This window comes from Sebastes fasciatus, chromosome 15 (genome assembly GCF_043250625.1).
Source record: "Sebastes fasciatus isolate fSebFas1 chromosome 15, fSebFas1.pri, whole genome shotgun sequence".
Taxonomy (NCBI): Eukaryota; Metazoa; Chordata; class Actinopteri; order Perciformes; family Sebastidae; genus Sebastes; species Sebastes fasciatus.
The window spans coordinates 24484804-24500672 of record NC_133809.1 but is presented as its reverse complement, the minus strand read 5'-3'; the positions used below and the strand labels follow the sequence as shown (position 1 = coordinate 24500672).

General features: G+C 40.5%; 1 long non-coding RNA gene across 1 annotated transcript in view; it reads left to right on the top strand.

Annotated features, from left to right (window-relative positions):
- LOC141783918 (uncharacterized) overlaps window positions 1–15869 on the top strand; it is a 408748-nt gene that overhangs the window by 315946 nt on the left and 76933 nt on the right. The gene's annotated exons all lie outside the window — the stretch shown is intronic.

Genomic DNA, 15869 nt, shown 5'->3' with positions numbered 1-15869 from the left:
CGTTGTTATGTGTCAATGCACATGTCGTAGTAGCTTGTCGTAAAGGGGGCTAAATAAGGCTCCGAACTCACGCTAAATCTTGGCGAGGAAAATCTGTCATGGCCATTTTCAAAGGTGTCCCTTGAACTCTGACCACAAGATATGTGAATGAAAATGGGTTCACACTGACAGCTGTTTGAGTTTACCATGTTATGATTTGAGCATACTTCTTTATGCTGAATGCAGTACCTGTGAGGGTTTCTGGACAATATTTGTCATTGTTCTGAGTTGTTTATTGACTTCCATTAATACATTTATACACAGATTTGCATAAACTAAGCATATTTGTTGACTCCCATGTTGATAAGAGTATAAAATACTTGACAAACCTCCCTTTAAGGTACATTTTAAACAGATGCAAAAAGGCACGATCAATTTCCGATTAATAGCCAACTATGGACACTTTAAGATCGGTGAATTGTCCATTGACAACCGACACCTCAAACAGTCTTGATTCCATTTTACTGATGGGTGTTTTCTGAAGCATGCCACTGCTGGTGTCACTGATGGGAGTCTGGCACACTGGAGGCTATTTTGACCAAGAAAGAACATGCTTTGGAATTGCGGCGGTTAGCAAGTTATCCCATCGATTTTTTTTTACACTCATCAGAGAGCCCAGAAAGTCCCAGCGTTTGGTCCCAGTGAATGTAAGAGAAACACTCGGCCATGGATTGTCTCTCTAGCTTTATTCTCCAGGGTTTCACCATCGCTCTCCTCTGCAGTACACCAGAGTACAGTATCTCTCGCTCTCTCACTCACTCCCCTCCTGGGTTCTGCTAATGGCATTTGAGTCAAGCAATTGGCAGCGATCCAGCAGAGTGAAAACTCTCCATCTTGCTACCATGAAAAAACCTGTGCGTTTTTCTGTCTGTGTGTGTTTTCATGCTATGCATTTGCATGTGTGTTTGTGTGGCTGCACACTGATATAATTTGATGCCTCAGTAAGCTTGGAAGAAGACTGCTGATAAAGGAGTGCAGATCTGTTTGTGTGTGCATGCATGTGTGTGAGAAAAAGACTAGGAAGTGAGCAAGGGCCTCCTCAGTGATTGGGTAAGTCATGGACACCTCACGCTGTAACAGTCAAAGGGCTGGGGCTAATCAATACACACACACACACACACCATAGGCTGTTTTGCAGGCAGCTGTAATCAGTCTGTGGCTGTGGCAGCCTGCGATGGCAGATTGATTCTCTCTCATCCCTCTTACTTCTTTTTCACACTCTCTGTTTACCCTTTTTTTCTTTTTTCCCTCTGACTTGGCTGACTTGCTCTTTGTCTCTGTCTTTCCATTAATTTTTGTTTCTCTCCTACTGCTCTTTTTCTTTTTCTCCCTCCTAACTTCTGCCTGTCACTTCCTCCTCCCTCTGCGAGCGCTCGCTTCGTACTTTTTCATCACGTCCCGTTCCCTCAGGTTTCTGTGCTACTTTCTGCGTCTCACTCTCTCTTGTTTTATGTATCGTGTCCCTCTGTTTGCCAGCATGTAAATAATTTCTTTCTGCACCCATGGTCTATTTTTCTGTGCTCTTGAAACGTGAGATGTGCTACTGGGTTCTTGTTAGTGATGTAATTTATTTTAATTACGATTTGGCCATATTCAATCAAAGGAAGCCTACTCAGAAATGAGAGCTGTCAGTGTGTCAGTGTGCTGAGTTGACTATGACTTGCACCAAACTGCATGTGATTATCATAAAGTGGGCATGTCTGTAAAGGGGAGACTCGTGGGTACCCATAGAACCTATTTTCATTCACATATCTTGAGGTCAGAGGTCAAGGGACCCCTTTGAAATTTGCCATGCCAGTTTTTCCTCGCCAAAATGTTGCGTAAGTTTGGAGTATTATTTAACCTTCTTCGCGACAAACTAGTATGACATGGTTGGTACCAATGGATTCCTTAGCTTTTTTAGTTTCATAATATAGCATTACCTTCACTCTAGCTTTAAAACCGAGCTAGCTACAACTTAAAAATCTCAAGTTAGTGCATAAAGGAAAGCCTACATCGGAAGATTATTTTGAAAAGAGTTGAATAACGAGTTGAAACTCTCACGCCATCCCTGACACGTCCAAAACTGACACTCGAGGGATACCTAGAGAGTCACAGTTTGAAGCGTAAGGTAACTGACCAATTATCAGGATTTAGGGAGTTTGGAGTGAGAATGTAATGGCACATCCAACCTGGGTACACTGACAATAGCACACGGAATTGACCAATCCTTATTTTTATGGTTTTGCTGTAAGTCAGAACTTCATTCATATATTTCCATTTTTGTGCTTTAGTGTGCAAAAGGGCGATTGCTGTTCCCTGTTTAAATTCTCACTTTTCTTTGCTGTATGCTGTTACTATTTGCAGCACCGTGACCCAGTTTCCCCACAAGCATCATTAAAACTTTTACTGTATCTTTATTCAAATTGCCACCTGAGTTGAATACTAATCGACCCCAGAAATATCATTTTTGCCACGGCAAGTCACTGATACTCTGGCTGCCTGCTGCATCTCCACCAGTGAAATACCAGCCATCCATCACCTACAAGACACCTGTCATACACATTCATCATCTTTCACCACTGCAGAGTCACACAAACCAAACAAACCCGACACAAGCACGCACACATACATAAACACACGAGTCACTCAGATGGAAATGTATCCTTCATCTTCAGCCTGGTACAGTCGCACGCTCGGAGAAAAAACGCAGAGTGCACATAAAGTGACGCGTTCGCACACATGGGAGTCATTCAGCCAGACAACTGTATCCATCATTCAGCTGAGGACAATCACAGTCACAGTCACGTTCTACTGGCTGGATTTTGAATTGGCATGCAGGCTGTGAAGTCCGATTCTTGGGCTTTTTGTGGACAGGTAAGACAAGTATATCTGGACAGCTGTCTCCATTAATACTTTATGATTTCTGGTGACGGTCACAAAGACAATTGTGCCTTCATGCTGTCCAGTACATACTGTATAAAGGCCTTGAAGCCAAAGGTGATAGCTGGATTTTATGATCTATTTGCAAAGTAAATACCATTGATGATATCTTTTATGTGCTTTTTTTTGTAATGACATAAAAACCTACCACTTTTGCTCCTATTCTTCATATGTACTCTAAAATTGCTGCAGTACAAATATGACTGTCGGATATTTTCTCTTGGAAGGTAACCGAGAGGGGAAATAAAATGTTTTAGGGCTGATATTGACTTTAATATTAGCTCAGTCACGGACACGTCAAAATAATTGACCATTTATAGAAGCTGGTTATAAAGTTCAACTTGGCTGAAAAGGTTCTTCTCTGAGGTAGCTCTTAAAGAATCCAAGCAGCAGGAAATATTTCGCTGGGAGAACAAATCATAATTTTAAAGGACCAGTGTGTAACAATTAGGGGGGTCTATTGAAAGAAATGTAATATAATATTAATAACTATGTTTTATTTTGTTTATAATCACCTGATATTAAGAATTGTTGTATTTGCGTTACCTTAGAATGAGCCGTTTATATCTACATAGGGAGCGGGTCCTCTTCACAGAGTCCGCCATGTTGCACCGCCATGTTTCAGCAGTAGCCCAGAATGGCTTGGGCCGAAGCAGATAATGTTACTCGCTCCCATCACCGCCAATCTCTCTCTTGCTTCACCACTCACTTCCTACGTACACACACACTCTACGCACTAGCTCTGCTCATAATGACCTACGCTAGCCTTACATTTGGCTCTAGAGAGGGCCATTCGCGTTGGCCACCGTAGCTCTCCTACACACTTGGCACACAGGAGAGGCTTCAGTTGGTTGCAATCTCAACCTCACTGCCAGATACTGCCAGATCCCTACACACTGGACCTTTAATCAACATATACAAGAACTTTAAATCTAAGATAAATCTACGATAACAAAAATAAAACACATAAGGAGGCCAGGGTTGGCATGTGCATATATCAATAAAGTACTATTGAAAAGTGTCTATAATGGTTGTGCTGTACATCTGAATGAATATGATTGGACATTAATAGTCAGCTGATAGCCAAGCAGTTGGTAAAGCATGAATGAAGTAGCTGCTAATCAGGGAATGCAAGTATTACTTTGGTGCTTTGCCTGAACAAACACTATGCCTCACATGTCATCTGGACAAAGATTTGTCAGTCGTTTGCATAAGTTTGGAGCACCATTTAGCGTCCTTGGTGACAAGCTATTATGACATGGTTGATACCAATGGATTCCTTAGGTTCTCTAGTTCGATGCCATTATCTTCACTCTAGCTTTAAAACTGAGCCAGCAACAACGTAAAAATTGTAAGGTGCGTTAATATGTTAAAGAAATTAGTGGCGTTAAAACAAATTTGCGTTAACGCGTTATTGTGTTAACTTTGACAGCCATAATTATTATACACTTTACTTATACAGCAGTTTTGAAAAACATAGACAAAGTGCTTCACAGTAAGACAGTTGGAAACAACAGAGGAAGAAGCTCAAACAAATAAAAATGAAGTAAAGCTTGCTATCTAGCTCAAGCAGTCAACCTGAATCCACCACTACATTCAAATGGCATTCTCCTCTCCTTGCAACACATAATCAACACACCTTTTTAACAAACCTTTGTAATCATAGCATCGTGCTTAAGCTATGATTAAAAAACCATCAGTGCTCTGCTCACTCTTTTACCTGCATGCCTACTGCCATACCACCCACCTGGAAGCTATGCTGTCATGCTGTTACTGCTGCTACTGCTTGTGTTCATATAACATTTCTATTTCATTTAATTCATAAATAATCACTAAAGAGCTATTTTGAAATGCTTTTAAAGAAGATACAGAGTTTGCTGCCCTGGTCTCTTCAGGCAATTAATTCCAACATCTAGGAACCTTGACAGCAAAGGCTCTGTCGCCTTTGTGTTTAAGTGTAGATAATGAATTCATGAGAAAAGAACTGCCTGAGGATCTCAGGGAGCGAGGGCGAACATAAGGCACCAAAAGGTCAGAGCTCAGGGCTCTAAAAGAAATCAATAAGCTTTTGAAATCAACTCCTAAAAACAAAGGGAAGTCAGTGGAGGGGTGCCAGGGTCAGTAAAATATGCTGTTGTTTCTCTGTTCCAATTCTAACTCTGGCAGATGAGTTTTGAATACGCTTGGTAGAGTCCAATCTTTGAAATAAATTTTAACATGGTTACACATGGTTGTATTTTGCAGGGGAGTCATTACAACGCCTATCTCTTTAGTTAAAGGCGTCTTGTCCATTAGGTAAGAACAGAGTGAGGGGTGGTAGAACAACGTCATTGTAGGGATGTCATGATACCAGCAATTCAGCAGTCAATATCAGTGAAATTCCATGATTCTCTATACCAGATTTGATTTTTTATGAATTTATTAATCCTGATGCTCCGCCTAAAATTCCTTGCCAAATACAAAACTGTACAAGATTACATTACCTTTGCCCAATACTCATTTTTACTAAATGCAGCTTGAACGCAACATAATGTAACAATGCATCCTCCATCTGTTAACTCTGTTATTTAGGCAATCAGGACTGTGCTGCCCAACAGCTGCTAACAGCTAACGTTAACTATCTCTCCTCCTGCCAATTTCAACATGGATTTGTTGTTCACAATGAAGTGTTATCAGGGACATTTGCTATCGTCCCCAGGACGACTGGACACTGTTAGTCTCAAACCCTGATTCCCAGTACCTATAGTCGTTGCAGAACTGTAAAAAAAGGAGTACTGTCACGTTTTCAGAATTTTGGCATCAACTTAGCTCCTAAGTGTCCGTTCTTGTAACATACTTTATTTAAGACCAACGCGTTTCGGCTTGTGGCCTTCGTCCGGGTCCATTAGGTATGGCCCATAGACTGTATATATAGATGGACGATGCCTCCCACTGTACAGAAGTGAAGCCAAAATATCCCAGATACGGGAGTGGCCATCTTCAATTTTTATGTCATTTGGAGCCAGAGTCTGCACAGTCGTGATCGGGCGGTGGAGCCGTGGTATCCAGGTCATTCGCCCGAACCATTAGTTAGCAGAGAGCAGCCACAGCTTGTCAGCGAGAGAGACTCACAGCTGTCAATCACAATGTCTTTCTCCTCCTCTCCTTTTTATAGCATCACATAACTAATTAAAACCAAACTTATCAGAAAAATGAACACTTGAACATACATCAGTGTGATAAGAACTACCTAAAATGACAGAAACAATCTTTGTGAATAATGTATTTGACACGTACTTTGACTTTTTAGTTTGGCCCATGTCCCATCCGCTAACATGGGGGAGGTGGGCTTTATGACCTATACTGCCGCCAGCCACCAGGGGGCGATCACAATGTTTTGGCTTCACTTTCGGGGAGCTGTCATGTTGTCCAGCTTTATATATAGTCTATGGTATGGCCAGAAATGGTGAGTGAGTTCTTCAAAGAGCTCACAAAGCTTACCATAGTTCGGGGTAAACACCTGATCACTTGGAAGTTTAGTACTTTGCCTCTAGCATGAGTCCTCCAGTCATTCATACAACTATATCCATCACAGCTGGGTGAGGTGCAGTTTATGTTGTGAAGGAGATTTGGTTCGAGTTCAGCGGGGTGGGGGTGACAAATATGTGATGCAATGCAACAAGCAAAGACTTTCATCATTCGAGGCCTGTTTGAGGCTTTGGCACTTTTTTGAGCATCTGACCTCATTTTTCACTCTTTGTCAGAACAGCAATGTCGAAGAAACCGTCAGCAGTTTGTTATTGCAGTCACGGAAGTGACCTATAAGCACGGTCAATAAGGATCTGGAGCGAATTAAAAATCAGCCCAGAAAGATGTAGCACAAGAAACAGCAGATGCAGAGTTTAATCTGGCATTTAACTGAGACTGATATTTCCTACAAACCATCCATAACAGACATCTTTGACTTATGTATAAACATTGTTCTTTCGGAAACAATTGTCTTCATACAATTGTGCAGTGCATTCAGAGAACAACAAATGTCTTGGCTTGCGGCCAGGCTCCACACTAATCTCTGTGGTACATGGACAAAGTGTAAGATGATTACGATAGCTTCGGGGTGATACAATCTCAGATGTGTTCACTCAATCGATGTTGTCTTTATCCGTGTTTTGTTGCTGGTCTTAATTGCACTCCCTACTGTACTCTGCTGCTTTTGGCATTCAACCTTCCAACAGGGAAAACCAAGTTGAATGCTGGTTCCATTTCAAACACACTGCAATTTGAACAATATTGAACAAGCTTAATCGAACAACCAACATGAAGAAGTATCCTCCTTAATATCATAGAGACTACAAGCATTTAGAGGGACTATGTGCAGACATGTGCATGGAGCCATTGATTCCCCAGCTGGAATGAAACATGTTTAGCACAACATTGCCTGGCGAAGCTCAACAGCATTCAAATTTTGGTTGAAGTATGTATATTTTAACGTAGAAATTCTGGATCCAAAGGTCACATAATAACGCAAACAAACTAACCATTCGATGCAGCGGTAGAACAGCGACCCTTGTGTTCTACTAGGTAAAATTACTGTTTTTGTCAGTGGAGTCTGGTGGCATTGAAAATAGCGATATAATATAATAGGACTATCTGACAGCAAGGTAAAGTGGTGGAAATATTCTAAATATAGCGTACACAAACTAATATTGATTTTTTTTTCTTTGGATAGGCCCTTTTTTAGGTGGCTAAAATACCTTTTTCTGTTGCTCCCGTCCACACATACTTTACCTTGCCGTCAGACAGCCCTTTCCAATGGGAAGTCGTCATATCGCTCTCTTCAAAGCCACAAGTCTACATTCATTTCAAACTTTACTCAGCTAGCATTCACATTATTCATAACTTAATTGATTTGCTTACTTTGGTAACCTACATAACCATTTTTTGCAAATGGCTGAATGGGCGTTTCTATTTTGAAAAAAAAAAGAAAAGGATGCATATGGACCTGCCCTTTAAATTAAATGTCTAAACAACTAATAATGATAATAAAAACCTGATTTACATAGCACTTTTCTTAACAATTTCTGAACAATAACCAGCATGCTTTTTAGAAAAAAACAACAACAACAGTCTACATCAAATATTACGGCAAGATTCCTAGCAGCCTGCTTCATACAACTGGATGGAAGTCAAGAAGAGATCAAGATGGATCACATGTTTTTTTTTTTATTTTCTGAAATGTGTTGGTTGTCTTCATCGCTGCAGTAGAGAACAGATATTGGGAAAATTCTTCGTTGGTTGTTTCTGCTGGTAGAGTGGACCATTGTTCTCCTATTGAAAACACTGCATGCTGTTTGCTGCAGTGGTGTCAACTTATGGGCCGTCAAAGCCCAGGAGTATGCAGGTTTTTCATTCAAAGCCAGTGGCATGTGACAGGCTGAAAATGAAAGGGTGCAAATCTCTTCCAGGGTGACTTTGGGGCTTAGCTACTGTCCTATACTCTGTGTTTGAATTCGGCCTAAAACCTTTTGTTGCGTGACATCCTGACACCTTGTCTGCCTTTTTGTCACTGTGAGGTGTCTAATATTCCAGAAATGTGATTAACGTAAGCTTTTATAAAGATAATTACCTGGGAATTGAAAAAGTGAGCTTGGGCTTTTTTTTTTTTTTTTCTGTTGAAGAAATGTTTGGAAATCACCCTTAAAAAACTCTTAACACATGACTTTCACAGTACAAACAAAGCTGTATTTTTGACTCATTAAACCTAAAAAAAAAAAAAATTCTATTTTAATTTTCCATCAGCAAGGAAAAACTTATGTAGAACATTTAACATCTATGATTAAAGTGATTCAAAAGTCACCATTCAATCGGTAAAATACTAAACTCCACACCAAGCTGCACATATATTTTTTGGACCATGCTGACCTTCAGGTACTGTATCTTTATTATTAATATAATGGCCTGATATTGTGAAAAAAAAGAAAAACAATGTGGCCCATAATCACAGCAAAATTGCGACATAGTTAACAGAGAAAAAAACTAAAATAGAGGAAAGCTTAGGTACATTTCTAGGCCATAATAGTTGCATTTCAATGCAGATTGGTCACTTGTGTCACTTGGACACTTTACATCTACACACATTGGATTTTATAGAGAGGATAATAAACATTAATGTAGTCCTAAATTGCTCGCTGCTGGCTAATATAAGCTTTTCAACAGTGGTACCACATATGCTATTGCCCCTGCTGGCGGCCATCTAACATAATCCCAAAGCTGTTGTCTTCCCCTTTTTAATGAAGAGAAATCACTGGCTGTGCTACAAAGTTGCTGGTGCTCAGTCTAACCCAATATAACATTGTTGTGCTTTCATAGGTATGTTTGGAGACAAACATTTATCTTACACGATACGAATACAGTAAATGCCCTTCAGATGCCTGTTTAATTGGGGTGTGAAAATGAGCCAATACATTTCGGACAATCAATACAAGAGTCGAAGATACACATACATACATAGAATATTGTAGAGAAATGTAGAAAATAAAAAAGGCAGGCTTGTGCGGTAGCTCTATGGAGTTCCCAGTGCAGTGTTAGACACCAGGATGGTATGGTGTTTGGCCCTCCAGGGCTCTGCGCCAGTTACATGAATGAGAACTATGAATAGATGGCGTCAACACAGTCTATGGTGTCAACATTGTCTAATTTGTGTCTATGGCATCATGGAAATACTATGCAAGAAGTTGAATTGAAACATATAGAATCAGACAATATCAAAGTAGTGCTGTATCGAACTGTATCGAATCGTAACATGGTTAACTGTATTGTTTTTGTATCGTATCGCCCATCCAGTCTTTCGGGAAGGTGTATAAATAACACAACATTACATGGACATTCCGCGTGTCACACCATGCAAACGTTGTGTGCGGTTCTGTTCAGGCAAGGACTTAACTAACTTAGGTTCAGGCAAGAAAAGCATTTAGTTAGGGTAAAGGAAAACGTCATGGTTGGGCTCAAAATAAGTACATAAACTAAGTAAAATATGTATGGAAACAATTTCGGAAAACACGTCACAAGTATCAATAAAAAACATGTGACACTTGACAGACGTCACTAACGTAAAAAACAACGAAAAAAAACAACGATCAACATTGATCTCCTGGTTAAAATTTCAGTGTTTGTTGGACCCATCCAACTCCCCCTTCGCCCACCAATGGTCTTTCTTTTTTTTAATACTAAATCACCATCTCTTATCGTAGCATTTATACGTGGACGCGTTTACATTGCAATCAGTACAGGATAAATGGCGTACATGTTACATGTGGAATTCAAGGAAAGCGTAGTTCTTGCATGCTAAGCCTTGCGCATTATCATGTCATTTATGTGCCTTTTCGTGCAAAGGGGCTGCTATCACAGACGACGTATCAAGGTACGTATTGAATCGTCTACCGTTTAAGCTTGTGATCAGGAGGTGATGCTCCCTTAGAAGTGTCACCTCTGAGCCACCAGGATATCGCATCCTGCCACGATTTGAATGCCTCAAGATACATACAGTAAGTCTCCAGTGGTGTCCAATCACATCATGCAAACGCAGCCCCTGGGTGTGCTGTGCTCTAGAATGATGATGCCATTGGTAGGTATGAAATACAGACAGGGTTTCAGGACACTTGGCAAAGAGTTACTCAGTGAATTCCAGGCTGGCATCCCAACGACTGATTTTAGGCTTTTTATCCGTAAAGATACCAGGCTTTTTATATCATTACACCTCTTTGTTGGACCTTTACCCTAACTCTGCCCTGCGGTTCTTTGTGATGATGCTGTTGCTCGAGCAATATCACTCGCCCTGTTGCAGCACTCTTAAGTACAGTTTCTTCTGACACGGTTCACAATTCACATAGAAAGTGTTCCAGCCATCTCTCCATACAAACACTCAGCTGTCTAAGGCCATCCACACTGAATAGAATCACTTTGTTCCGAGCCATTGTTGTGTCCGTGGAGAGAATGATGGTGCCAAATATTGTGGCAGAGTTGCCTTTGGTGGAGTACACCACTCTGATTTTACACCTTATATAAATCTACAGTAATATAGTTTAAAAAACACAATGGGCCTCATGTCAGAACCACTCCTACGAAGTGGCACGTACAAATGATTTAATAGAATCATGGGGTTCTAACCAATTTTCTTAGTACTAGAGTACTTAGAGGTACGAACACAATTCACCAGTGGTCCAGGCCTGTTTGTAGGAGTCATGTACAGACAGTTTGCCTGTCTTCACAGAGGGAAAACACACCAAGAATCATCATTCCTACAAGGAACAGTGTGTTACATTTTTGAGGATGTATTGGCATAAATATAATATAATATGCATAACTATGTTTCATTAGTGTATAATCACCTGAAACTAAGAATTGCATTGCCGTTAGCTGAAAATGAGCCCTTCATAATTGAGCGGGTCCTCCTCACGGAGTCCGCCATGTTGCTCCGCCATGTTTCTACAGTAGCCCAGAACGGACAAACCAGGCTGTGCAGATGATAACACACTTTAGAAGTGTGTGTTGCTGCAAAGAACACACAAAAATGGTTTTAAATCAGTTTTTACTGTCTGTCGTACATTAGGAACCAGTGAAACAACTGTTTTTAGGCCCTTTTGTTTAAAGGAACGTGTCTTCACACAGACAGATGGCACGGTGACGACACACCATTTATTATATAGCGTATCATGACAGGTGGACATAAAAAAACTAGTCATTACGGTAAATTTATCACTCCACTTCTCATGCCTAAACAGGGTCTGTGTATGTCCACACATGAGGAGTTATGGCTGCCCTCAGGCCACCGGGCCTCTGTGCGTCGGTGAGCAACAAGGTCGCGATCATGCACCAGTGTTGCTACTGTAGGCATCGGGATAGAGACACCCATTTTCACAAGAGAGCACAGAAACACATACTCATTCTCATAGTGGTTTCACATTTATATTAAGTCTCATAAAGCCTCATTTGCATAAGATAAGAGGATTATATCACAGCGAAGATGTGAAGATTTAAAGTTTGATTTTCATAATAATGCATTCATTCCCTCTCGTGAATAACACGCTCTCCTTGTAAAGAAAATTGCATAACGTGCATGGGGATGAAGTTCAGATGCCGTCCAATTATAAAGAAGTTAAAAATAAATAACACTGCATCCCATAATGTGGCATCATCATCACACATCAAAAAACAGGTATTAAAGAATTCTAACCTGCTCGGCTCAGCTTCTGACCACATTAATCCTGCGTTTTATTGATATTTGGAAGCTTAAAAGCAGCATGTGAGACTATGATGATAGTTGGAGTGTTTGCTAGTACTCCCAAGCCACTCGAACTGGTGGCGAGGGATGCGGTAAAAACACACACTAGGACACCCAGATCAGAGGAGTGAATCTGGGTTACAGTGTGCGGAGTGTATGGGTGTGCCTGTGGGGATGCCCCTTTTTTAAAGCAGTTCTTCACAACAGCAACGTAAGCTCGGTGCTGGTTCAATTATTCATTGTCCGTCCCGTTTCCTGTCTCCATTTTTTCGAATGCTATCCATACATCAGGTCCGATTTGTCTGTCAGCCACGTCCCTCTCTCTCTCTGTCACGTTCTTGATTGACAAGTGCGATCGTGTTTGCCTCTCCTTTCCCTGACCTTCAACTCTCTGGAATGCACACACAGAAATACACACACGCAGCACACAGCAAGACTGCTAATGGCTTCTACCTTTGCAGCCTCTGTCAATAGGGAATTACAGTACTTGTACACCAGAAAGGATACCAACAGTCACAACAGCCCTGTCTCCTAAAAACTACATTCCCATACAACAAAACTGCATTTTAAATTTGAGGGAAACATATTTTATCTTGGATTATCTTTGTTTTTGACGTATCACGTATGGCTTTGTAATGACAGGCCGCGGAAGTTCGCGGTTGACGAAGTTGGGGTGGACTTTCACCCAGGAGACTGCTGTTTGTGTCCCGTGTAAAACCAAAAGTAAACTTATTTTTATTGACGTCTGTACTTTAATAACATAACAAACATAGTCATTTTAAGCCAAATCATGATGCTTTTTAAACCAAATAAACCTAACTTAAACCAAGTAGTTTTATTGCTTAAACCTTACAAAGTAGTTTTGATGCGTTTTTATTTTATGTTTCAATTTACAACGTTAACCACGTGTTTAAAACTGTTTAAAACTGTGACCGTAGTCTGGGAGAAAATATGTTTCCCTTTGAAACGTTATTGAGAATGCAGTTTAGTTGTATGGGAATGACATTTTGTAGGAGACGGGGTTGGACACACACAGACGGAACATTCAATATTGATGCCAATAAAGCAAGGACTGTTGAAAGAATGGTTCTTGCCCAGCTTTATAAGATTTCATTGCTGTTTTATGTGCTTATTGCTAGTTTTGATAGTTACAGAATGCAACTGACATTATTACAGTAATGATTATAGAATGATGTGCTTGAATCATCATCGTCTTTGGAGCTTTTTCTGAATGGAATTATACAACCTTGATGGAAAAGTTAGGAAAAAAATGTTTTAGGATAAATGACTTGCTTAAACTTGATTTGATCTTGCCGCATCCACGAGGGTCAACAGTCAAGAGTATCCGCATGGCAAAAGTGATGTCACGCCCTTCGCAGGGGTTCCGTGTGGCAGGTTTCACCTGACCGTGCACACCCGAATTTGTCACACGGATGGGCGGAGAAAATGGTTAACTTTGAGGAGCTTTTGAGAATGTCGGTTTGTTTATGGGTTTTAAACCACTCTGACTTTGTTGACAAAAGTGAAATACATACAGTTGTCCTTATTGCAATTATTAACTAAAAAACACTGTCTCCTCATTGAAATCAATTGGTATGTGAGACAAAGTAACAGTTAGGCAAACAGCTGTTTCACGATTGAGTGATCATTGAGTAGTATTTGTGGAATCCCCAGATAAGCGTTTCATTTGAAATGTTTCCCTCCCATTGCACCCTGCCTCCTCACTTGTCAAGTGGCCACTTGCACAACATATGGTGCTATATCATATCACAAAGTGGAACGCAAAGCTAGCGTTTCTGGTGACATATATATATATATATATATACTTAATTAGATTGTCCAAACTGGGGTGGCAAGACATTTTTGTGTTTAGAGTTGGCAGCTGCCACCCCTTGGAACCGCCACAGATAGGCAGTCAGCATGAGCAGTGAGAACCACCATGTCTGAACACAAAAAGAAACCAATGCCACTTAGATAAAGATATCGGAAAAAAAAACATGCCAAGTAAGACAACAACTCAGTTCTGGACATGTAATATTTTTTTGCCTTTTTGTTGAATTATAAACAACAGATATGATGATTCAAAATGTGAAGTTTAAGGATGTCCAAGCATAATGGAGTGAAGTGTCTGCTGAGTGGACTGGCCGTCCGTGAACTCTCAAAGTAAGGACACATGGACACGCCATAAAGACATGTATGAGTTGTGTATCCTTGGTTTGCAGACAGGCCAATCTCACCAGTCAATATAAAGTGTGAATCCTTCCCCGCTCTACCCCTCCTCTTTCCTCATCCTCTTCTCTTCACATCCCTCTCCTCTGCTGCCATCCCTCCCTCTGTCTTCTTTCATGTTCAAGTTTCTTTGATTGTTGTGAGGCACAAAGGTGCTTACTGACAGATCAAAATATTCTTGCAGGGGCAAAAATCCAACACTTGCAGACATCAGTGGATTTTGCTAAAACCCGAATAATAAAAAAATGACTTTTTTTTTTTTGCTTTCTACCATTAAGTCTTTAGTGAATGCCTTCTTTTGATCCCACTCTGCCCCTCTCCGCTTTATCCCTGCCTCCCTTCCCACTTTCCGTCCGCATCTCCTGCTCTTTCTTGCTGCGCTCTCGCTTTAATGACAGTATTATCCTCACTTAGCCATCTGAGTCTCTCTGCCTAAAATCCCTCTCCCTCAGAGCTGCATATAAAAGAGAGCGAGAGAGCGTGCGGGAGAGGGAGAATTAGACCGACGAGAGGTCTGGGTCTGAGCTCTTTTGGAACTACAGGGAGAGGGAAGGCTCAAAAAGCACAATTCCCCTACAGACTGTGATTTTTTTGGTCCTCTCAGATTATTTGTGATATGTTTAATCACAGCTGAACCTTATGCCATCCACTAGAAATCATATCAGCAACTATTCTGTAATTGTTTTAGTAATGATATGCCAGTTTCAGGCCAAAGTTATTACAAGGAATGGCTGGCTGAGTACGGGCATGGGCTTTGTGTCTAGAATCACATCTCATAGGTCGATAGGAGTCATCATGTACTTAATAACCCTAAAATGTGACCAGGCTGCCATGATCAATGGCCCTCACACGATGCCCCATGAAGAGATAATCTGCCAATTCTAATTCTGTCAAATATAGACCGATGGAAAGTACATTTTATAACATTTTATTTTATTCCTAATGGGAATCTTTCGACGGTACTGTACACAGAATTTTCCCTCAACTTATTACATGTGTGGGTCTGTCGCCCTGCCAAATATTCCAAACAACTATGGCTGGACAAATCACATCACATAATGAAAAGGGAATGGCTCAATGCCGTTGTAATAAAAAATATAACAAGTCATTTTTTATTAATCGGTTCCATTTACAAAACACAAAATGCTACAAAACCACTTTTTTAGGCTTAGGCAACAAAGCTACTTGGTTACAGGTTTAATAAAAACAAAAACAAAACAAAACAAAAACACATCAAGGGTTGGCTTAAAATTACTATGAAATTGAAAATGAAAACAATGAAAATGCAACAAAACTACTTGGTTATAGGTTTAGGCAACAACACTAATTGGTTAGGTTTAGGCAACAAAACTACTTGCTATAGGTTTAGGCAACAAAGATACTTGGTTACACTGCAAATTTCCCCACTGCGGGACTAATA